Here is a 25,426-nt window from a genome sequence, read left to right as displayed (position 1 = left end):
CATCATCTTGCTTCGCGAGCCGCTTGCAATTTGCCACATCCAAAACAAACAAGACACAAATCAAGTCGAATGTGGAAAAGGGATGTAAAATGGTTAGGGTTGTCGTTGTGCTTACACTTCATTCTGAGTTGTGTAGAAACGCATGAGTTAGCCATGATCGCTTCATCACATCACTTCATGGTTTTACAATGGCGATTTTACCACCGGAAAATCACGAGCTGGTAGCAGAACCTGAATGAATGCACCGACTACGCATTTTCTAAGGACAATAGTTGAAAAGCATTTATTTGACTTTGATGATAGGATTAGCCGAAAAAGCTGCAAACAATTAGCGATTTTGAGAGATCGGTATGGCTTTTGGAGCGATATGCATCCTAATTTCGATTTGTTGTGATATATATTTTCCTTCTCCAAAAATAAAATGCATGTTTTCCCAGAAAAAAACAAAAATTACAGTTTTGCAGAGAACATCTGAAAGCACTCTGGGGCTTGTGCATATATTTTTTCAATCAATTGAAATTTTCCTCATTCTGGTTTTTCCAACACGTGATAGCGATTATGATCTCTCGATTAAATTTGTATAGGTGAAGCATGCCGTTTGATGGATTTTAGGAACATGCACAGATGTACCGATATTTTCTACGAAAAGTTCATAATAAGAAATGGGGTCCACAGATTCGGTAATTAAGAGCTTGAATAGTTTTAGTCCGATTTGAAAAATATTTTATCACAAGGAGACATTAAAATTTTTTTGCATAGGAAGTAGGATTGGTTGTAGTCGTAGATTTCGCTCATTTAAATATGGCCAGATAATTTGACTCATCAAATTTGGTCGATATCGGTATAGCAGGTCCATAGATAGGGGCTTTCACCTTAAAGTGGACGGTTATTAAAACAATAAGATATATGTAGCTGCCATACATAGTGATCGTTCAAAATCAAGTCCTTGTATGTACTTTTTTGTCTGACAAGGTATAAAGACCAAAATTCTTTTCAATTCTATTTGCACAAATTGGTCAATTTACTGACAAGCAAAATCAAAATCAACACTCGTTTTGCTTCATAATCGCTTTAAAAGCTTTCTGAATTAATGTAAAACTAAAAGCAAAGGCCCGCATTGCTTGCTAGGTACAAAGGAGTGTACATGAATTGGGAAATATGCTAAGAGTTGTATGGTTACTCTTGGTTGCATGGATGTATTTTCTTTTACATGTGCTGCCAACACTCTGCAGATCCTGAATTATTCAGAGGTGATGCAACACCAAACAGCCGTCGGCTACCAACGTTGTTTACACTGATGATTATAAGCCATGAGTGATGCCAGCACATAACACTTTTAGACACACACATGGGTTGGAATAGAGCTGGCTAGTATCTGGCTGTATACCAAATGCGGCTTGTGAGAGCTCTCACATTGCAGGCAATCGGAAGGAAAAAGAATATTGCGGAAAAGCAATGCGGCTAGCTGTATAAGGAAAAACTCCATTGTATATATAGTATTATGTTATGTTAAGTCCTCGACTATATTTTGCACTCAAACATAATGTATTTTTTCAGTCATGTAGTGTGAGCGCCGTGCCTCTTGAACTCTTCACGGAATATAATTGTTGAAAGACAGAATGACTTCCAAAATCACTATCGTTGTATTCATACTTATTGTGCACAATCACAAGGATTTATATTATTAACTTTTTTATGGAATCTGATCTAAAAGCCATTACATGAATGTGTTTAAATAAAATAATATTTTCAGTCGAAATTGATATTTGAGACACATGTCTTCTCTTTACCTGGGGATCATAGCAATATCATTGGTTCCTAGGCCTTGCTTTGACTTTTAAGTTTTTGAGTAGTTTATGGCTCATTTTAATCTTACCTGGAGTTCTATTTTCCGTTTTTATGAAAGTAAGTAAACTTTTACTAATTGCACTTTTATTATTATTAAGACTTGAGTTACATTTAAGTTTATGGTATAATTAATTTAATGAATTTCATTTCTTTGCAGTTGTGTCTTCTTTTCTTCTTCATATCCAGGTGTCAGAAATAAACTTACTCTTTCACACCGGATTACACCTCGCCTCAACTTAAGAGTAGCCAGATGACTAAACCCAAATTACGCCCGATGCTTTTCGTTGGAAGATGTCAATCAGCTTGCCGTTGTGATATGTTGCTTTCTTTATCATGTGACACGCAAGCACTTTAATTTGAGCTTTTGAGGTCTCGTGGTTATCTATAATATGCGATGCGTTACCCTGGTGTCCAAGCGAACAGCTTGCTCGTCTGCCTACAAAGTGAAAAGAAGTTAAGTGACTTTAAGAGTTATGGAATTAAACGAATTTATCGAGTTGCTATTAAATTTAAGCAAAGCTTTGTCTTTTAATAGTACAGAGTAAGTTTATATAGTTTATTTTAGGCAACCATATTAGCTCTAACTTATATGTTTTGTATTTCTTTACTTCATTTTGTTAATCTTTTTAGATTTTATTTTTGGTCTGCTGGCCGGCGGTGGACAAGACCGTAAGGGCAACATTTGCGTACAGCTACGGGCCTGTTATGTTGGTGTGCTGGCTAACCTTGCTCATACCATTGCTGTATTCTCTATTTAAATACTTTAGTGGTAAATATTTACATTTTTGTCTGTTTGAGTTTTTTGTTTGTCTAATTCGTTGGTTTTAGTTGGAAACATTATGTCTTGCTTACTTTCCGAAAGAGGAATGTATTTGTCGTTTTTCTCTCACAAGATATATATATGTATATATGTATATATGTAATATATATAATATAATAGTACAAATAGTTTGAAAATAATTAAGGAGGTTTTTTCTGAATGAAATATTTTAAGGCAAATATTATTTTTGATAATGTTCACTAAATATCAAATCTTATCCTGTTTTCAATATTTTTGGCTTAGCATTTAATTTTAAAATGATATACATATGCTAATAATAATATACAAATGCTGTTTTCGTGTAATACAACTATGTGATTTTATTCTACTGTGTGCTGTTCCATTCTTTCAGCTGTTTTTTTTATTGTTGTATGAAAAGTTTTTCAACACTTTTTCATTTGTGCTTCACTGTCGACTTGCTCATTACTTTTGCTATGCAACTCGGCTCATTAGGGACGTTCCGCTCTAAAAATCAAGCCGAGAAATGACAAAAAACAATGAACAGAAAATCCAAAAAAAAAGAAAGAGGTATTCAAAAAGAAGAATTTAATTTAATTTCCAGCGTCAGCCACCACAATTCAAATGAGATTTTTATTCAGCACTGAAATAACTGCTGACAAAACTCCGCGCTTGAAATGCAAAGCACAAAAGCCCCGTGCCAACTTTCATGCAATTTATTAGCGAAAGGGAGAAAAAGTTGCAAAAAAAAGACAATAAAAATGCATCTTTTTTATATACTTTTGTTATGCGCGGTTGCACGGTAATGCCGCTTTATGTTTGGTTTTTTAGTTAATTTTTTGACTTAACTTGGATGACTTGCAACAGCACCAACAGCAATAACATGAATGGTGACTTTGATGGCGGTGTTAGATAGAGCAACAGGATTTCGGATTAGGTTGAGTTTTGCAAAATACAATTACTGAAGCTTATGGAATGGGTTCTTTTAAACTCAATATTTTATTTCAGAATTAAGCATACATAAATCTTTAACATTTACACCTTTAGAATAAATATTACTTATATGAGACAGCTAGTAGATGGTTAAAAGTATTGTAAGCAAACGCTATCAAAAATGTTTTCATTATAATGAACCCTTATTGAAATGAAACCTACCAAAAGAATCTTTGGTCGCATTTAGAGTTTAGGTCTCAACACCTCATAAACCAAAATTATTTTTTCTGCTTTCAGAAGAATGTGAATAAGACAGTGTACTCTTATAATACTCTCATAAAAAATTGGACGTATTCAAGTACACATTCGTGGTACTCCTTTATTCAACTATTCGAAATGGCTTGGCTGGAAAATGCAAAACTAAAACAAAGGCAAATCGCAAAAGAGGCAAATTTTGAAGCGCAAAGTATAAAACGATGCTAAAAGAAATCCGTTTGTGTAGTCCTCTTTGAATGAATGGTTGAAGATGGGACCATTATTCCCATTTCTATGGTCAGTTGGCAGGTAGAATAATGAAGTGCTACCGGGGAGATAAATAAATGCATATCATGCTCTGACGCCTAATAGTAGTGAAAGTATTTTAAACTCGCAAAACAAGGAAAAGAACGTTGAAAAAAAATATAAAAAAAATTAAAAGCAACGGCCAACAGAAAAATGACATCCGGAATATTTTTATAAAGTTTAAAATTTTTTTTTTAATGAAAGAGAAGACAGCAACTTCTATAAGCATCAGCACAGAAAAAAGACGAAGATTGCATGTGTGTTCTTTTACAGCTACGAACACGCCACGTTCAGCTTTTGACGAAGAAACTGAGATACCAATATTTCGTTATGGAATATTACTCATACGTTATGTTGGACCTTCTAATGAAGGAAAAAGCCGAATATCTCGAGAAGTATTAATGATAGCGATTTTGACCTCGAACATTTTTTTATAGCAAATAAAATTTCCTACAAATTTGTCATGCGCATTTTTTCTATAGCTCCTGTCATTTACGAGATCTATGCACAAAAAAGGCGAAATTCTTGGAAAATCGGGTTTAGAGCTCCGTACTACTTCGCCGATGTGAGTTACGTCTTTGTTGCACTGGGCACTTTTGTAGAGTGAACAATTGTGAGAAATATGCGTCTAAAGTCAAAGCGATGCCATAAAATTCATCTGATCTGTAGGAATTTAAAGATAAAAACTATTTTCTATGGAAAATTTTTACAGGCCTTTGTCCAGTTCTTAATATTAATATTAAGGGCTAAAATTTTCAGGGAATTTTTTTAGGGTATTTCTAAGGAATTTCGTGACGGGACTGAATAAAATTAATAGTTAAAAAAAACACCCTAATATACTCGTACTACTTTATGTGATTATAAATGCTAGGTCATGCATTTCGCGGCCACAGCGAGTTAATGACATTGGATGGTTATCAACGGAAAAATGGAAGAAGGAGCACAATTAAAGCTTGCGTTTGTGTGTATACAAAGCCGTGAACTTCTTAAATGAAATTTAAAATAATGCTAGAGCTTGCGTGAGAAACTTTTGTGGTCGGGGACCACACGAGGAGGAAGTGTTTAAGCAATTGTCACTTGGCTTGGCTTAAATTTATAGCTCCACGAAGGGCCGAAGTGGCATTGTCTTTTAATTATACTTGGGCCAGCGTCTCAACTCAAGTCAGAATGAAATGACTAACGCCAGCGTAGATGCTCAGAGGCATATGTGTATCAGAGTGTATTTGTAAGATTATAAAGCCATAGAGTAACAAAAAATAGAGTAAATGTGGCAAAATATAATTACCAATGTGCATATGATTGCATAATTGAAAAGTGTGCAAATAGTAGTAATTTTCATATCATAATATTTTTATGCAATAAAACACATAATAATTAAATTCGGATTATAAGGTTTTTACATAACACGAAAGCATGATGATATGTCTGGATCACACTTACATAAAATAATGGTATACTCGTATGTTTTAAGCTAATTGAAGGCTAAGTAACGCCTTTTGGACACTATACCTGCGTAATTGCCTTTGCATGCTGATTTTAGTGTAGCATATCTCAGGGCGCATTAAAATGTAATTTGCACATTAATGTGTGAAATCGTGTGATGCGGGTAACACCTGTGTACTTATTTCCAAAAAAAAAGGAGTGAAAGACAAACAAAACTCACCACATCGATGATTTGCATTAGCGTCAGCCCGAAGCTCAGCTGCAGTGGATCGGATTCGTTTACGACGGGTCGCTCCAGACTGTTGTAGTTGTCAAGCAGGGTATGAAGAAGGCGTTTCCCATATGGGCCAGATGTGAAAACTACAAATAGAAGAGGAAAGGAAGAAAGTGAAAATAAAGTCGAAATAAAATCAGTTTTTTGTGTTTGGTGTGGTGGAAGGTTAAAACCAGTCAAAACACAAAATGTCTTTAATGTAAAAATGATAAAAGTTGTACCCCGTTTTACGGAAGTTATTGTTTGGTTTTGGTTTTGTTAAGTGTTTGATTTGAGTGTCGCCCGCATTTACCAATTGTGGTGTGTCATGCTGGAGGGGAGAAGTTAAGCACATGCCGCTCACACAAAGCAATGTGCACGTTGTGGGTAAAACAAATCGGAAGCGCCACTTCAACCTCTCGTAATTTAAAACGGGAAACCTTCAAAAGATGTGGTTAAGGTAAACGGAAGGTTGAGGAGGGAATGGAGGAATGACGGCAACGAAATGTAGAATTATCAAAATGTGATGACAGTGCGATCGACGACTTCTCGAATACTCCTGAGGGCGCCACTTTGAGCCAAGGAGCAGTGTGAAGGAGAGGAAACTAGGAACTGTATTGACTAAACGCACATTGGTTGTGACTTAACTTTCGTGGTTGTTATGTCTTATTTGCTTCTGTCGATGTTTTTTGGGCTTCTGTCAGCAATTTGTTGCACATTTGGAGCGTTTCTTACGATACTTGCGACAGCGCACCGCAAACTACCATGTGGTGGTTGTGTTGACATTGTTATTCCTGTAGTAAACCGGTAATATAACGGGTATTTTGCACTTACAAATTGTTGGTAGATTATGTTTATGATTGCTCTTATCACTTTGGCTTGCTTTTTTTCTTTCTGTTGTCAACTTGCTCTAACCAATTCCTCATATCTCTTGCTTCGTTGTTAAAATGTGGGTGTGTGTGCCTCTCAGTACACCGTTGCCCGTTGTTATTGTGTTTCAAAATTGAATTTGTCCGCTCCAGATACACCGTGATTGGATTTACTTTGGCAATGAGGTTAGCCCGATAACGGTGCTGTTGAAGCGGAAAATCACTAACAACACATTATTTGCAGCAGAATTTCTATTTGCTCACCTGGTTGCTACTTTACGGGGCAACAAAGGACTACAATATGATGGTAAAAGGATATCGATTTGGAAATTTGATTTGTTCAGAAAAGTTGTCACAGAAGATTATGTGTGTGTGTGGATGTTGACAGTTGATAGGAACGATTGAGGGCATTGTTTCCTTTATTGATTTTTGAAATGAATGTGGGAAAATTAAGGCTTCACAATAAGGCTAGTCGAGACAGTGATATTTTTTCGCTACGCTTATAATTTATTTTATTGCAAAAAAATGCATGAAAAAATCATATTTAGTTTGGTGAGAATATCGAAGAACTTGTATTCGGTCAAACTATGATATTCCGACTCAACTGTTTGAACATTCTGTAACATGCTAAAAACTAAGCTCATTTGAGACCAGCTTGGTGATGAATGAATGCAAAGCTTGTATTATGGCAAATTAGCAGCCGTAAATTGCATGGCATTTGTAAAGCACCAAAGGAGGAGATGGATGATCTCATTTCTGTGTAATCACTTTAATGATAGCGGGTGTTCACACGCTGCAGATACCGTTAAGTAAGGGCTGCCTACTCACATAGTGAAAGTTGAAGGAAATTAGTAGGGTAAACTATCAATCGCCTAATTAAACCCAACGCTGTTGTTGTTAAGGTAAATTATCTGACAGCCGCATCAACAGAAATTAGCTTAATGAGATAAAGTGTGCTGTGAGTTATCTTAATGAAGGCAGACAGCTTTTAACTTCATGTTGAAATACCAACAAAAAAATGCTGTCGAATGATGTGGGAGATGTCGGAGTGACAAATGTTACAATACTCTTTTAGCAAAAGAGTTTAGGTATCTAAAATGATGATGTAAAGTAAATTTATCTGAAACAATTGGCATCATGACATAGGACCTCAGGTAAATTATTCATTCGGAATGTTGGGAAATATCTCAGTTCAGGATATTAGGGTACATATCTATGAAAATTCATACTAAAACCTATTTCTTCCATTAACCATTGACCATTGCTAAGCAGCCATTTGGTGGTTTGAACTTTGCTTTGCTTTAGACTGCTGCCCTTTGGTTTTGAGACCAAACCGAAACTAATTCTAAGCTAAACATAAATTGCATTTTCATTCATGCATGCCTTACAGACACAGGAGATATAATAGAGACGGCAATTTAAACAAGAAAACAAAAAAACTGGAGCGAACAGTTTCAAAAAGAAGACGGGAGCGAATGCACCACATTTTATTTGGTAGTATGTATTTTCGAAAAATTTACAACACACAGCTAATACGTTCAGAGATGCGTTTACTTGAGGGCCAATAAATGCATTACAAATAAATTTGCTTTCCACCCACACAAATAACTACTATAAATACATGTAACTTTGCTTCGTTTAATCATGCACACTTTCTCAACTTTATTTTGTGGTACTTTCTTGATTTTTCTGTCCTGGGCGGACCGCAGTGACTGTCATTAGTCTCTGAAGCTTTGCTTTTAGTGACTTTAATTTTATATTTCCATCTTAGTTTCTTGTCGTTTCGATGGCGAAGTACAACCATGAAAGACCAAAAGGCAAGGTATTTAAGGAGCGAATAACAGAACCGCGTACAAAAGGGCCACCTTAGACGAGCATTTGTGCTCCTCGCGATTTCGAGAAATTAAATGCCACGACGCTGTTTGATGCCGAAGTGTTTTCAGGTAATTTGTTTCGTCGATTTTCTAAGCGCGGAGTTAGTGGAGAAGCACACCATGGTAGGAAAATTTACTTTTCGTGGACGATGTGATTAATAGCCAGTGGATGTTTGCGAGCATGGATGTTAAATAGCTGCAGTAATGCTAATAAAAATCGAACAAAAAATTATGCATCCATCGCGTTGTATATTAGTCAAATGACATTTTGTATTTTACTTAGACGCTTGGGTTACTTCAAATTCACATTTGGGATATCAAAGAAGAAAGAAAAAGGTGTAAGTTCTGACAGGCTAGGATACTTCGGTTGGCCAACAAAGCTACCTTAAATTGGTCAACACCATGGCATCCAGCGTGTCCGCTTTGTCGGCGTTTGAAGTCTGAAGTAATTTAATTTATTTGAAACTTGTGCGAAAAAAGCGAAAAGCTCAACGTGGCTAATAAGGCGTTGGCATGAAAGAAGCTGAAACGAAATTACGGCGCTCCGGCACATACTCGTAAGAATAAGCAAGAGATAAAAAAGTAAGAATTATTGCAAAATTATATAAAAATCGTTTGTGGTAACTAATAAAGAATTTCCCTGGCTGAACTTTATCAGTTGTTAAGCACTCCACCGGTATATAGCGTGATTTTGTGGGAGTGCATTACATTTAGCATTATTTGTTCATAATAAAGATTTCATAGAACTTTTACATTTTTAAATGCTATAGCCAAGCGATTTACATTTAGACGCAGTTAAAGATTTAAAGTGAAAAAATAGTAGACACATTTCCTGCAATGAAGTATTTCCATTGTTTAACAACTTTACTAAAAATCCCCGAACCTCTATGCGAGCAAGGGAGGTGCTCATTTAAGATTAAGAAATTCCGCTTTGAACTTATAAAGAGAATTCTTTATCTTACAATTTCATTGCTTAAGAACTGAATTGTTCGTACCTATGCCCTGAAGTGGAAAGGGAATTAAAATAATAAATGAATTATGAAATTAACAAAGTTTTGCAAGTCTTGGCTCTAATGAATTCGAAAAAGTAAATGAAGACATTTGGGCAAAAAGAAATAATTAAAATGCCTTAAGAATAGCTGAGAGAAATTAAAAAATTACCTGTTTTTTTTTTTTTGTTTTTGCATCTAAGGATAAAGTGTAGAAAAAGAAGTTTGAAAGTTTTTAAATGAAATTGGCGTGAAGCTCAAGTTTTACTGAAACAAAAGCTGGTATAATGGCGTAGTAGATTTCTTTCTTTGCAATTTACTTTAAATTCAGACTTTAACAAATTAATTTAAATTGTAAATTCAGAAGAATTTGCTTTAAATGTAATTCACATAAGATTATAAATGTTAGTAAAATTATACTTTAAAATTGGTTTTACCGATCAGTACAAACTAAAACTGAGAAAACAGCATTCAAACACGGTCTGAGTGCCATATTATATTCCTCTCGTATTAGCCATGTTCGTGCTCTAATTGTTCTTGTCAACGACAGTCAGGCTTCCCTCATATCTTCAGGTACCAATCTGCACATTCCTCATGTATTACACACCCTAACATGCATGTACTCGTACATGCCAGCATAAATGTATGTCCTCACTTCCAAAAATTATGCGATATATTGCGTTGACCCAAATCTCCGCAGCCGACTTGTCGCCAACCGTCACCAGCGTGGGTAATTCATGCGTTCTGCGAAGCTTAAGTGGGTTCGCTTGTTGTTCGGGAAGATACAAAGAATGTACCTTCTTTCTGTGACATCTACCTTGCCAACTAACAGAAAAGGATAAAAAGCTTGCTCTCTGTCTTTCGATGCAAGGTATTTTTGTATTATATTTTTTTGTATTTTTTGTTTGTATAATTCTTCTTGGCGGTCTGCTCCACTTCATATTGGTGGCTGCTTCCTGTTTCGGCATTACGTTTAGTTTCTCGTGTTGTATCTGCTTGTTGTTATTGCTGTTATATCATTTGTTTTTTACTTTTATAGCAATAATCCGCAGTTGTTGTTGAATCGAATTCATTTAGTTTTAGGTAATTTGTGGCATTTTGCTTTTTTCATAATATTAAATTATATTTACCAACAAACCATGACGCACTATGATTTTAAAGTCTCTTGCAATTAATTTCGGATATGTATTCAAAGATTTATTTTTTAAAGGAGGCACGTTGGATGATGTCTGCTTACTCGTTGATTGTGATCAATACCTTTCTTTTAGCTTTATTCTTCACTTAGTTTTAACAAATCAATAACTTTATATAAGATGCATAATTTAAAGAAATGAAAGGAACTACACTTTGATTGATATCTCAAAGTCCTTAGATATACAAAACCAAAGTTATATGTACTATTAAGGACATCATATGCCCTGAAAGAGACAGCTGTATGAGAACCAAATTCAAAAATCTTCCTCGTATGAGTTTTTTAAGCCGTGATGTGGCATGTATGACAATTTGTCCTCAACCTACGGCCACTTGTTAATAGGCGGATTGTTGTTACTAATACGAAATTGTTGTCACGGACTGGAATGTTTAAGTAAAAAAATTGCCAATTATTCGACTGTCAAGGGTGGTGTCAGATTTTAGTTATCATTTAATAAAGTTATTAACAACACCAACAGCATCAAAAAAGTGTAACGTCCGGAAACACTAAAAACTGTGAAAACCGCGTCAAACGAAAACAGTGCTGCCAATACAAAAAAGACAATAAGAGCTGTCTTTACATTTCTATAGGAAGGCGCAACACTAACGCAAGCAACAATGGAAGAAGTGGCGACGGTGGCTAAAAAACTGTGGCTTTAGTGCCAAACAACTACAAGCGTCGGCAACAGCTGGCAGGCAAAAAGGTTGACTAGGCAGGATGCGCTCACTGCGCTGTTTTTGGCTATAAGGGGGAATGAAACACATATTCAAGAAATGCAGACTGAATGCTTGAGGCAACGTGCTACAAATGAACACACTAAAGTTGAAAAGATAGAGTTGGTTTGTTGGTTGGTGGTACAGATTTCTATTCATTCTTATATATTTACTTTATTATATTTTAAGTGGAAATTCTATTTCCTTTTCTAAAGTATTCACTCTGTCGTTTGAAGCCCCTTCAAGAGGTGCATGCATAGTTTGCTTCAGTGCAAATATAGTTTTTCACCAGTTTTATTTGAAGTACTGCTTTCAATATTATCTCCGTCAAAGTCTCGCATGCTGGTGAAATTATGTTACTCATACGCCGTGGGTTACACAATATGTACATCTATATGCCTAACAAGTGCGCACAAACGCTTGCGGTGTTGACTTTTGGTTGAACTTAACCCGATTTGCCTCTCTGTAAGATTTAAAAATGACAAAGCGATTTGTGTACTCTTTTGGGGAGAGGGCAATGCAACTGAATTTATTTTTTTAAGAAACACAAACAGAAATGTTGTTAAGAAATTAGAATTATCTCTTTTATACTTTACAACAGTTTTGTTTACCTAAAGATTGTATGTATCATCAAAAACAAATTAAGATAAATATAAGTTTATATATATATATATCTTCTTCTTAATTGGCGTTGACACCGCTTACGCGATTATTGCCTTTACCTTGTATTAAAGGTAAACATTTTATCGCGGTCTGCATTTCAACCATTAATAACTTTAACAAAAAAAAAGAATTTTAACAAAATATTTACAAAATCGGTGATTTTGCAAAATTTTCAGGGACCACTTGACGTGGTTTGGCTCAAGAGTATAAAATATTCGGTTGTTTTAATTAATGTTTTGTAATCTTGAAATATAAATAAATAAATAGAGAGAAGGGTAGTAAAAATATGTTAGGATGTTTTTTATCAATTACCAAAAGACGTTCGAAACAGGGCCTCTTGACTAGAATACCCCCTCCAGTTTACGAATGAGAACTTCTGGTTTTCTAGTATAAATATATAACACGGAACTAAGTAGAACTTGGTGGTGAAATATTTTTATTTGTTAATAAATTTTTATTATTCCCGATATACCCGTTTATAGCTGACACTTAAACAAATGAACATCTTTAAGTATGTGCTCTCTTTGTATCTTATGTGGCACACAGACCATTCCACTACTTCTTGACACGAAAGGGCGTCAGATCACCTTTCTCTCTTGCCAATCAGCGTTGCCACAGTTTAACTTAACTGTCTGTCTGCTTCACCCCATAAGTATCTGTAATTTAGGAAATTTTGCTATCCGCTATAAAATTACGAGCGTATGTGGGACAACTACTTTCAACAAAAGACGAGCTCATAACCAACTAAATGTAGTACATATGTTATCTGGGATAAGAAAGCGGCAAATTTATTATAGAGTAAACTGTTGTTGGATATCCGCTGAGAGTTTTTGAACTGTGTATACACCAACATATATAAATAAGTTTGGAAAAAGGTCAAAGCTTGGTACTGATTGGTTAGCGTTTAAGAATACAAATATGAATACCATCTTTTAACTATGATTTGTCATGTGTAGTTTCAAGTAGTCACACGACCCTGCCCTTGCTGAGCTGCTGATGCAAAGCAACTTTTTACACATTTTTTTGGCGTCTATAAGCGTTTGAAAGTGTGAAGGTAGAAATTTCTATGTTTAATTATTGTTTTTGTTGATTGTGTTATTGTTGTTGCAGTTGCTCTGTTAAGAATACTGCTTCTGTCGTTATTGCACTTAAGCATCTGTTGGAAAATTTTCGTCTGTTTTTCTTCAATTGCATGCTTCTCGTTTAAGGTTCTTTACATTCTTCTTCCATATTTATACTCTCGCAACAAAGTTGCTAAAGAGAGTATTATAGTTTTGTTCACATAACGGTTGTTTGTAAGTCCTAAAACTAAAAGAGTCAGATATAGGGTTATATATACCAAAGTGATCAGGGTGACGAGTAGAGGTGAAATCCGGATGTCTGTCTGTCCGTCCGTCCGTCTGTCCGTCCGTCTGTCCGTCCGTCTGTGCAAGCTGTAACTTGAGTAAAAAATGAGATATCATGATGAACCTTGGTACACGTATTTCTTGGCTCCATAAGAAGGTCAAGTTCGAAGATGGGCAAAATCGGTCCACTGCCACGCCCACAAAATGGCGGAAACCGAAAACCTATAAAGTGTCATAACTAAGCCATAAATGAAGATATTAAAATGAAATTTGGCACAAAGGATCGCATTAGGGAGGAGCATATTTGGAAGTAATTTTTTTGGAAAAGTTACTAATTTTTTTGTACATATCGAAAACTACTATAGCTATGACAACCAAACTCTATAAAGCCGTTTCCTTCAGGCATTTCCATATACAGTTCAAAAATGGAAGAAATCGGATAATAACCACGCCCACCTCCCATACAAAGGTTATGTTGAAAATCACTAAAAGCGACTCACCGACTAACGAAAAACGTCAGAAACACAAAATTTTACGGAAAAAATGGCAGAAGGAAGCTGCACCCAGGCTTTTTTTTAAATTAAAAATGGGCGTGGCCCACTTATGGACGAAAAACCATAACTCAAGAACTACTCGACCGATTTCAATGAAATCCGGTATATAATACTTTTTTAACACCCTGATGACATATACTAAATATGGGCGAAATCGGTTCTCAACCACGCCTTCTTCCAATATAACGCTATTTTTAATTCCATCTGATGCCTTCTCTGTCTAATATATACATTAGAAACCAATGATCATAGCGGAATAAAACTTTACTCAAATACGGTATGTGAGCTGAGGTATCCCTTGTGGAAAAATTGTTGTGATCGGACTATAACTTTTCAAGGTCCCTGATATCGAACACGAAGAACTCAGTGCCCAACCTAACCTAACCTAATTTTTCACCGAAAATATCGGTGAATCTCTCAGAATTTAATTCTAATTAATTTTACAGCAAAATAAAAAAAATATGTAAATGACGGATAATGAAATCTCGATTTTCACTTTATCGTGCGAGAGTATAAAATGTTCGGTGACACCCGAACTTAGCCCTTCCTTACTTGTTTTCTAACCGTTTTCCACTATTTTGACTGTTCACTACTTCGGTTCCACACTTTCAAACTCTCTTTTCCTTCGCATTTACCTCAATTACCGGTGTTTGTGGTTTTTCTGGCTTTTAAGTGCCTTGTGGTTTAGCTATTGCTTCGTCTGTTAGCACCTTTCACTTTCCCAATGGCTTTTCAACGCAGACAACTCACTTACTTCCTGAGAGCAAAAAACACATATGTTGTTTGTGTAAGTGTGTCTGTGCCCGTGTATAACTAAATGTAGGCGAAGGCAGCTGCGCAATCAGCAACAACAAGCTTTGCTTTGCATAGATGGCCGCTCGACAGTTTTTGCTGAACTCGTGTTGGGTCACTGTGACTCATCTCGTCCAGCGGTAAAAAAAAAATGTTAGCTTTAATATTATTAGGTTAAATACCTTATCATTTCGTTGCTCAACTTGCAAACTAAACAGAGTACATCATATTTTTGTAGGAAATTCACTGCTCTATAAAATGGTCTCATATGATTTTTCGATTAAGTTAAGCGTTTACGAGATATTCATCGTCAAACATCAATGCATATTAGGGTGGATCAAAAAAAACATTTTTTTTTTCGTTTCGTTGTCTGAAAAATTAGTTCCTAGACACCTCTAAGAAAGCGTCTCGAAAAAACTGTGAGTTTCATCATTCATAATGATTTTTTTTCATTAAGTTATAAAATTCATAAGAAATAAAAAAAATTCCTAAAAATAATCAAAATTTAACTGTTAATATCTTTTAAACGGTTGGGTTTACGAAAAAATCATATGAGGCCTTTCAATTTCCTACAAAATCTAAGAAACAACATATTTTTTCAAGTAGTTGGAAGCGAGATATAAATTTTTCTATCTGATAATAAGAAAAAATAGAAAACTGTAAGAAGGAAGACCTTCCCGTTAAAATTAAGAACTCATGCTTGGAGAGGCTTTCTTATAGGTATCTAGAAACTTATTTTTCCGAGTACTAAACGAAAAAAAATATATGTAGGAAGAAATAATACATAGAACATATGGCAGTATTGTCACTGAATAAATAATGTAGTTTAGACGGCAACATTGTAAATCAGATGTTAATTGAAGAAGCGTCCATCAGCAGCCATCATTGCAATGGTCCATATGGATCATCCATTTTTGTATTAGAAATAAGATTCATTGTTTAAGCATCAGTTGTTAAGTTCAGTTGGTAAGAAGCAGTTGTCAAGAAAACGTAGTATAATGCGGTCGCGCCACCGCCTGGATTTTAAAGTGCGAATAAAATTTAAATAAAACTAAGAACACGGTGGTTTTCATTTAAAATGAATTCTATATATATACATATTTTTTTTAATCACCCTAATACACATTTGTGTAAACTTTTGTCGAGATGAGCTTTTGATTATGATGTGAATAAAAGTTACTGTTGCTTTCACAGATCCTCTTTTCTGTGGTGAAATCAAGTGGCACTGAATTACTTTCGAACCAGTATACTTGTATTAGCAAGTACTCGTACAACTAGTCAAGACTGCCTACTTCTTGGTGTGGAAAGACAGCCAAACAATTTAGTTGCTTTATAAAATAATTTTGTAACCGAAAAAGGCGGAAACTCAGAAAATCTATCTACATATTAATTAATTCTTAAAGAATGATTTAAATTAAATATTTACACCATTTGTCGTTTTTTTAGTTTTGAATATGCGGGTATGTATGGGAATAACGAAGTTAAAATAAATAAAAAGTGATATGGAACAATAAATGGCTTCTTTCTATAACCGTGGTGGTTCGTCGTCTGCCACTTTTAAGGGGGTATTCTATGTACTCTAGAAATCAAATTTTGGGCAGTTTTTTGAAATTTATTTAAAAAAAAAAAAACAAAAATAACCATTGATCCTGACTCTCCTGGTGGTCTGAAAAAAATAATCAAAAGAAATTCTTAATCAGTAAGGATGCTGTTATAGTCCTTACCTCAGGGAACACGAAATTTTTTTTTTTGAAAAATGGCGACAGCCTGAAAATAAAAATCATTTTTTACGCTTTTTTTTGAAATTCCTGAATTTTTTTTTAATATAAAAAAGAAACAAAGGATTAAGGATTATATAAAAATAAAGGATAAAGGATTATATAAAGAAGGTTCACACAAAATTTCAAGTAAATCGGTTGTATAGAACTTGAGATAATGCCAGTACCGTGTGGAAAAAAGTAGTTTCGAGAAAAACGCGTTTAAAAAAGTGAGTCTACCTACCTACCGGGCTAGGTACTGTGTCACTAAAGCAACTGTAGCTCTTAAAATAATTTCAAATTTTAAAAATCCTTTGGAGGATATGTTCTTAAGGGTCTAAACTTTAAATATATGAAAAAAAATCGAATTTTTCAAAACTCTAGAGTAGAATACCCCCTTAATTTATATATAACTATATATATATTGACTAGTAAAAAACAAGATACAATGAATCCGAATCCAATTATTTTTTCTTAGTTTTCCCATACATGTTGCTTCAGTTTAGAATGGTTTAAACATGTAGGCAGCCTAAGGTCTTTCTGCTTGGACGTAGCTCAAATCAGTTGATTAAGCAGCTTAAAGATGAACAAACTCTTATTAATTATTAATTGTATTAATTCTTATTAATCATTAATTAAAATCATTATCAACAAGTAAGGAAGGGCTAAGTTCGGGTGTCACCGAACATTTTATACTCTCGCATGACAAAGTGATAATCGAGATTTCATTATCCGTCATTTACATATTTTTTTATTTTGCTGTAAAATTAATTAGAATTAAATTCTAAGAGATTTATCGATATTTTCGGTGAAAAATTAGGTTAGGTTAGGTTAGGCACTGAGTTCTTCGTGTTCGATATCAGGGACCTTGAAAAGTTATAGTCCGATCACGACAATTTTTCCACAAGGGATACCTCAGCTCAAATACCGTATTCGTGTAAAGTTTTATTCCACTATCATCATTGGTTCCTAATGTATATACTCGTATTATACAGAGAAGGCAGCAGATGGAATGCAAAATAGTGTTATATTGGAAAAAGGCGTGGTTGTGAACCGATTTCACACATATTTCGTACATGTCGTCAGGGTGTTAAGAAAATATGATATACCGAATTTCATTGAAATCGGTCGAGTAGTTCCTGAGATATGGTTTTTGGTCCATAAGTGGGCGACGCCACGCCCATTTTCAATTTTTAAAAAAAGCCTGGATGCAGCTTCCTTCTGTTATTTCTTCCGTAAAATTTTGTGTTTCTGACGTTTTTTGTTAGTCGGTTGACGCACTTTAAGTGATTTTCAACATAACCTTTGTATGGGAGGTGGGCGTGGTTATTATCCGATTTCTTCCATTTTTGAACTGTATATGGAAATGCCTGAAGAAAACGATTCTGTAGAGTTTGGTTGACATAGCTATAGTAGTTTCCGAGATATGTACAAAAAACTTAGTAGGGGGCGGGGCCACGCCCACTTTTCCAAAAAAATTACGTCCAAATATGCCCCTCCCTAATGCGATCCTTTGTGCCAAATTTCATTTTAATATCTTTATTTATGGCTAAGTTATGACACTTTATAGGTTTTCGGTTTCCGCCATTTTGTGGGCGTGGCAGTGGGCCGATTTTGCCCATCTTCGAACTTAACCTTCTTATGGAGCCAAGAAATACGTGTACCAAGTTTCATCACGATATCTCAATTTTTACTCAAGTTACAGCTTGCACGGACGGACGGACGGACGGACAGACGGACGGACGGACAGACAGACATCCGGATTTCAACTCTACTCATCAGCCTGATCACTTTGGTATATATAACCCTATATCTGACTCTTTTAGTTTAAGGACTTACAAACAACCGTTATGTGAACAAAACTATAATACTCTCTTTAGCAACTTTGTTGCGAGAGTATAAAAACGAATAGGACAAAAGCAAACGCTTTGTTCATTGCACTTCACGGAAAATTAATGTCTTGTCTATAGCAAAAACAGCGGTCACCTTCAGCCGGAAACAATTTATCGGCTTTGGCCTGGCTCTTAAGTATAGGGATGGACACAGTATTCTGTATATCTAGGCGACAAAAAGGCAAATAGTTTTTTACATTCCAGGTTGTGCAATAGATAACTCAACCTATCAGTGCATACACGAGATTTCCTTTGTTTTTCCAGAAATAAATACTAAACAAAGCGGTAGTGCTTGCCAAGGCACGCGTCATGGAGTAAATAGGCCTTCTGCTAAGAGCAAGAAAAGAAATTATGCCACTTGAATATCTAACATTAGTCTAAAAAGTGTTAAACAATAATTTTTATGGCGGTAAGTAGTAGAAGTTTTCATATTGCTCAAACCCTACAAAAGTGGTGGAGTATCTTTTGGTGGTTAGATGAAAATCAACAAATCATTAGTCAAATGTTTGGCTGCATATTGCACAAAAGAGAGAGTTTTCTCTTACGTAGGTGTCATGCAACATAGTCGAGATTACAACCCACAATCAATTCCTGGCGTATTGCTAATAAAGTTACTCAATTGGTTCAGCCTCATAAATTTGAATAAACACGCTAATTATGTACATGGAAAAATCTTTCAGAAGTGGAAACGGAGGAAATGTTTTCCGTTCTTCAAAATTCGGCCATGAACTTTCAGAGTAGTGCTGCAGCTGCACATTTTATTGCTTCAACACTTCCATTATTGCAGCTCCATTTGCCAGCTATGCCACCTTTGTGCCTATGACACCAATTTCACTCCAGTTTAACGGTAAAGATAAAAGAAAATAATTCACCAAAAATGCAGAATTATTTCAAAATGCAACACAAATAACGGCGAAGTGCACGAATTGTTGCAACAGAGACAATGCGAATTATGACACTTGGATAAAAAGTGCGATAATAACCAGCAGCAATAATAACAAAAGCATTCGGAAGCCAGCACATGCTACAAAAGGTGGGAAGGTGTCAGATGTCAAAAGTTAGGCGTGCCACAAAAGCATTAGCATGGAAATGCGAAAATACAAACAGCACAATGACAGCAGTGTCAAGAGTTAGAACAATGGCACATTAGCAACAAAAAGTTCGCCGCGAACGAATACCCACTTCTCTGCTCCCAATTTCCTTATTTCCTTTTTACAACAATCTTCTTGTTGCATCTCGTTGCTGGAAAATAAAACATTTGTTTGTCACAATTTTCACTTTTCGGAAGAAATTAGACTTTATATTTCGAGAACTCTTATATATGTTTGAAAGTGGTGACAGTTGGTGAGTTTGTTCGTTGGATTTGCTTATGTTACAGGGTTTTTGGACTCATTTGACTTTTTGCTTTTAGTGGTATAACAAAATTTTGTTGTTGCTCGGTATCCTTTAAAAATTCTTTTGAGCAATTTGTGCAATGACCTTTTTCCAATTGAGTTACCAGGTTGAAAGCCGAACCCTGTGACCAAGAGCAGATGTTGTACAAATTGTTGTTGCCACATGAACTTCTTATACTTGATTAGGAAAAATAGCTCATAACAACAGCAACAAAACTGGGAAAATATGAGATTGGCAATATATATATTAAGCAGAATTTAATATTTAGTATTACAATTTTGCAGCAAATTGGTAGGAAAAAGTCGTTTCATAATTAATAAGCTTTCCATATGATAGATACGAGTATAAAATACAGAGCCTTTACTTTATAACTTTTGCAAAGTTTGAGAGTTTTGTTCAATGAATTCGCAGAGCAGGTAACAGCATATTATGCTTGTAGCATCAAAGCAACTGTGCCAACCTACCGTTCCGCCTCTAGACGTTCCGTTTAGGTTCAATGCAACAGCAATACGTAGACTCAATTGCTGAAATCAGCTGCTGCTACTCTGTTGCTTGCTCACTTAAAGTCGAACGAAGTCAATGTCCTACTTCTGCCGGTTCGTACAAATTTATTCCTCTTAGAAGTCAGCAAATAAAGCTTCAGAAAACCATGCGAGTATTGATTGCATGTTGTCACATATTCATAAGCCGTAAGATTCTGGCAGCGTACATAAGCAAATAAGCCAGCAGAACTATACTGAGTTCATGGGAACCCAATCTGATTTCTCAATCACAGACACTGTTGTCATACAAAAAGAACAAAAGCACGCAAAAGCATGAAGCCACAAATGTGGCACGTCTCTTAAATGTATTGGAAAATGTCAAGGACGAAGGCCTGCATTTGTTGTAGACAATAATATCTGTTTCTAAGGAGCCGATATAACGCACCAATGAGAGATTGTGGAATGGCGCAACGCAGCAGCTACTGTCGCTGACTTAAATTTCGTGATTGGATTTCAGATGACAGCACTAGGGCTCTGAGACTTTGGACACCTTGTGTGCGCAATTGATGCAGAGTGTCAGGCGTCTGTGTGCGTTTCGATGAACTTGCGTCTTTCGCAGTTGTTGGTACGCATTTCCGTACGCTTGGCTTGCTTCCTTTTATTCTTTTTTTCTTCAAATTTTTGCTTTAATTTTTGTATTGCGTTATTTGCGACGGCCACAATGTTTTACAAAAACAAACTCTACGCATGTAACCGTACCTCAAACATGAACTCTCGTGAGTGTATGCCATTTTGTCGCAACATTGGGTACATATAGTTTTGGATGCGCCAAAAAAGGTCCGTATGTAAATGTATATATGTCGATTATCATTTCTGTGTGAGTTTTTATTTTCAAGTCACTGCCAATGGTGTTTTCAAGTTGATGTTCCTGTAGTTGATTTATTTTTTCCGCTGTTCTAATTGCCAACGTTAAACTTGTTTTTGTTGCTGTTATATGGAAATGCTCTCAGGCCGCTTGTTGTTTTCACTTCTCTTTCGTTTGTAATATTATATTTGTACTACCGCGAAGAAAAATATGTAACATTGACATACATTGATGAAACTTGTTTGACGCGTTCCTTGGCGAAAAAAATCCATGATTTCGTAGATAGGCGTTATTGGACTGCTGCCACGTCCACAAAAACTAAGCGCTAAATTCAGGTGTAAACTGTAAGTTGTACTTTTAGGCGAAAACACATATCTGGAGACCACTTGATCGATTTTAACGAAATTGGGCGCATAAGATTCCCCTCACATCCTTATGTCAACGTCCGTAAATCGGACTACAGCCACTTCCCATATAACATAACTTTAAATTCAATCTTTCCTTTCCAATGTACAAATCAAGAAACAACTAAGTTACCGAACGTTGCCTTTAGAATATGCCACCTTATGGCCAAAAATGGTTAAAATCCAACTAAATCTGCTCGCGCTCCTAGGGCCTAGTGCCGAGGGGCATCGTAGCGTATGAGTAACTACTGGAGACATATCAGAAGAAGACTTACATATAATTTTTAAACGCTCTTTAAACTGTGTTATAAATAACATAATAGAGCTACAATGCACATTGTTCCCACTTTCGAGGCCACAAGTGCGATTGTTGTGAGCAGTCACAGGCAAAAGAATGAACAAGAAAAGATTTGCACTCGCACGGGCCGAGGAAACGCACACAAATAAAGCGAGAACTTATTTTTAGTAAGAAAAATGTAACGGTAATGCCCAAATTGCAACCCGCCGCCAAAGTAAATATTAAAAGGCAAAAGTGCAAAAATTAAAGCAAACACAGTCACGCCAAAAATAATAATTAAGAAGTAGAATCGCCTCAGTTGCCACAAATTTGTTTTTCAGCGAGAAGAATGCAATCTAAGCATTTATATTTTAATAAGCGCTAAATAATTTAGAACTAATGACTCTTGGTGCGTACATTTTAAAATTCATGATGACGCTGTTTTCGCTATTCTGGCAGAGGCACAATCCGGATCTGTTTTGTTTTCCAGTATCACAACGGATATTGCTGACGACGACGCTGATTTGGTGATGGAAACGTGAGCTGAGACGCGAACGGTTGTCAAGGGATGGATCTAGGCATTAATTTAAACTTGTTGCGTCCCCGCGGCTTGCAATTTCTACTTGAAAAAAGCGAACACTCAAGCGCGTTACACATTGAACACATATTGATATGAAAATTCTCACTCAGAGTTAAACTGGCGCTTTTTGGCTCGATTTTTATCCTTAACCACTTATGGCTTATTGCACTCAGACAGCACTTTCCAACCACTTTCGTGGCTTCACTTCTTTCTACTGCATTTCTGCCATGTATATGACATTTGCAGCCACCGACTATACAATATTTACAAACTAAGCGGCCGACTTCCTGCTGCCAAGCGCATAAGCGCATTTTATTTCACTTTTACTGTTTTACTACAAATAGTAATAATTTCCTTAAATTTATTTATTTTTTAATTTCCAACTAAAGCTTGGCTTCTGCTCAAATTCTCTAATATCTGATTTTAATTCCACATTACTCGTTGCTGCCAACATGTAACGAACCGTCTCGTGCAAGCACACGTTCTAAACTGAACTGAATCTCCGCTGCGACTGAGATAAAAAGCCAAGTCGGGTAGCCGAGGGGAGAGCTGAGGTACAAGGCGCGAATACGAACATTGCGGATGCAGAGGCTGCGTGATATATCTGACTTTTGCGCTTGTGTTGGTGCTGGTACTGAGATTGCTGTATCCTTGAGCACATTATTGTTGTCCACGTGGTCCCTCTCGCTGACAGCGACGCTGCTGCCATAGCATTTGCCGCGGCTGTTGGTTTCGAGGTTCTCCGCTGCGCTTTGCTTTGTTGTTGAATTCGATGCTGTTAAAGTTAACAGAGGAAGTACACTATGTTGCTTTGTCGGCAAGTCAGCAGACTCATAGCATACTTTTAAGCGGACAAGGTTTCATTACATGTTAATGAAGAAACATATTTTATTCTGGGAAATAGCTTGGGTTTGGTTATGAGAACATCAAAATCAAATAACGAAGAGAGAACCAAATGTATTCATATTACATACTACTGTGGTATGTCTAACTGTACTAAAATTTTCCTTTCGTAGCCTCTCTTTCGTCTCCTTTCCACTTTTTGGTTATTTTTAGTTGTAACACACCGGTTATGGGTCCCCTCCCAAGCTCGTCAAGTGTAAATAAACAAACAGAGAACCGGTACTCACGTGTTCCCAGCAAAACACAGATTACTCACTAGTGTTGAGAGAGTTTTCTTTGAGCTCGAGCAATACGATTCGCATTGGGGTAGCTGAAATTAATATTGTGAAAATTCTTAGTGAACTAGTACAAGGATGTAACGAAGAAGCCGTAAACCAATCATGTTTCAAAAACTCTGCAGAGGCAAATATTAAAGAAACAGAATTTCTTAAAACTATTTATGTATAACATATAACTCTCCTATTTTACTTCATAACATCATAACCTTGGACATGAGGAGACTTGGCGTGAACTAGATCTCGATAAAAAGTCCAACTTAACTTTACTTCAGTAAAATACGAAACTTTCTGAGAACTGTTAGTAGATATTCCGAAACAAATTTGTCTTTTATTTGCTCTTTTTAAATGGAAACAACTTGCATAAAGCTAGTCAGATGATCTCGCAGAGATGACCAGAAGCAAAAAGGAGGCCGAATTTAAATGCTTAGGTTTTACAAAACCGGTAACCTCAGTATATTTTTATCATTACTTTAATTTTTTAGTATTGTATCCTTATATTATATATTAGCACACACTTTTTTTATACCTCCACTGGGTAAAGTCTTTTTCTCACAAGTGTACTACAACATTTTCTTCTCTTTCCATATTTAAATTTTTTTTTAAGCTCTTAAAATCGTACCTTTTCTAATTATTTTCTCGAAACATCAACATTTTGGAAAATTTTCAAGAACACTTCATTCCATTCCAGTAATTATTAGTTCAAACCTCGCCACTTCCAATCGCACATCAGAAAAATACAAGAGGGGCACTTACATACTTTCCTCATCTTCGTGTACTATTTATATGCATATCAAAATTTAATTAAATTGTCAAAGTTGAGTCCTTTTTTTAGCAAAAACTTGTAGCAAAAGTCACTAAATTACAGAAATAATTGTTAGAAATAAATTAAAATAATGTCACTGTTATTTTCATACAAATTCATATAACACAATAAATTTACTTCATACAATTTGTATATGCAAATGTGCTGGCAGTTTCACTTTCATTTCATTTTCTGTGTGCAGAGAAAGGTAAGATTTTTTGATGGAGATAAGGAATGTCATTGGACCCACAAAAAAGGAACAAGCACAAAAAAAACGTTACATACATAATATAATATACATTTGGACACATTTATTTACTTATGCTTGCAAATGTATATATTATAAAATTAATCTTGAATTCAATTGGCACTTTTCACTCTCTTTTCCTCACTTTTCTGTGCATTTGAGTTTGCAACTATTTTCATTCGAATAAAACTAATTAAAATGCACAGATTCTTACATTCTAAACAACTACAAGGTCATAAGTTCATACATATATATCTATGTATATACTTGGCGATTTACATGTCTAAAAAAACGGCTTTGTGAGTACAACCTTTCAATACGCTGGCTTTATTTTAATTATCTCTGCTTTCAGTGGACTTAATTAGCTTCTTTATATATATTTTAAATACACAAACAGTTAGTATAAAATATTGTTTGTGCAAATTTTCAAGGCTTATCACAGCTTAGTCTTAACAAACTTTCTGAATTAGAAGATTCCTTAATCGTCATAGTATTTTATGCAATTGAACTCAGCACTGAAATATTTACAAAAACAACAAATATAATTGTAAATGTTTCAATAATAATAATTTCTGTTTAATCTCTGTAAATTTGCTCAGGTTTCTGAACAAAATGTAGCTATTGTCATCTGGGTAGTCATAAAGATACTAGGCGATTATATGCCAAGAGACAGTCGGCCGACTAGTTTGCATCATTGTTCAAACTACATAGTTCTGTGTTATTTGTTTTTCCACCA

General features: G+C 35.5%; 2 protein-coding genes and 1 long non-coding RNA gene across 4 annotated transcripts in view; 2 read left to right on the top strand and 1 right to left on the bottom strand.

The window, feature by feature from the left end:
- LOC105232950 (uncharacterized) overlaps positions 1 to 25,426 on the top strand; it is a 249,592-nt gene that overhangs the window by 140,131 nt on the left and 84,035 nt on the right. The gene's annotated exons all lie outside the window — the stretch shown is intronic.
- LOC125778329 (uncharacterized) overlaps positions 1 to 25,426 on the top strand; it is a 153,919-nt gene that overhangs the window by 65,904 nt on the left and 62,589 nt on the right. The gene's annotated exons all lie outside the window — the stretch shown is intronic.
- On the bottom strand, positions 1,932 to 22,959 carry LOC125778335 (uncharacterized). Its single transcript, XR_007422632.1, has 3 exons — positions 22,298 to 22,959; positions 5,784 to 5,923; positions 1,932 to 2,284 (listed from the first exon to the last, which is right to left on the bottom strand). It is a non-coding gene; the product is annotated as an uncharacterized LOC125778335 (long non-coding RNA).

The sequence above is a fragment of the Bactrocera dorsalis genome, chromosome 4, assembly GCF_023373825.1.
Source record: "Bactrocera dorsalis isolate Fly_Bdor chromosome 4, ASM2337382v1, whole genome shotgun sequence".
NCBI lineage: Eukaryota > Metazoa > Arthropoda > Insecta > Diptera > Tephritidae > Bactrocera > Bactrocera dorsalis.
Note: the sequence above shows the minus strand (reverse complement) of the source record. Positions and strands in the feature narration are given on the sequence as shown.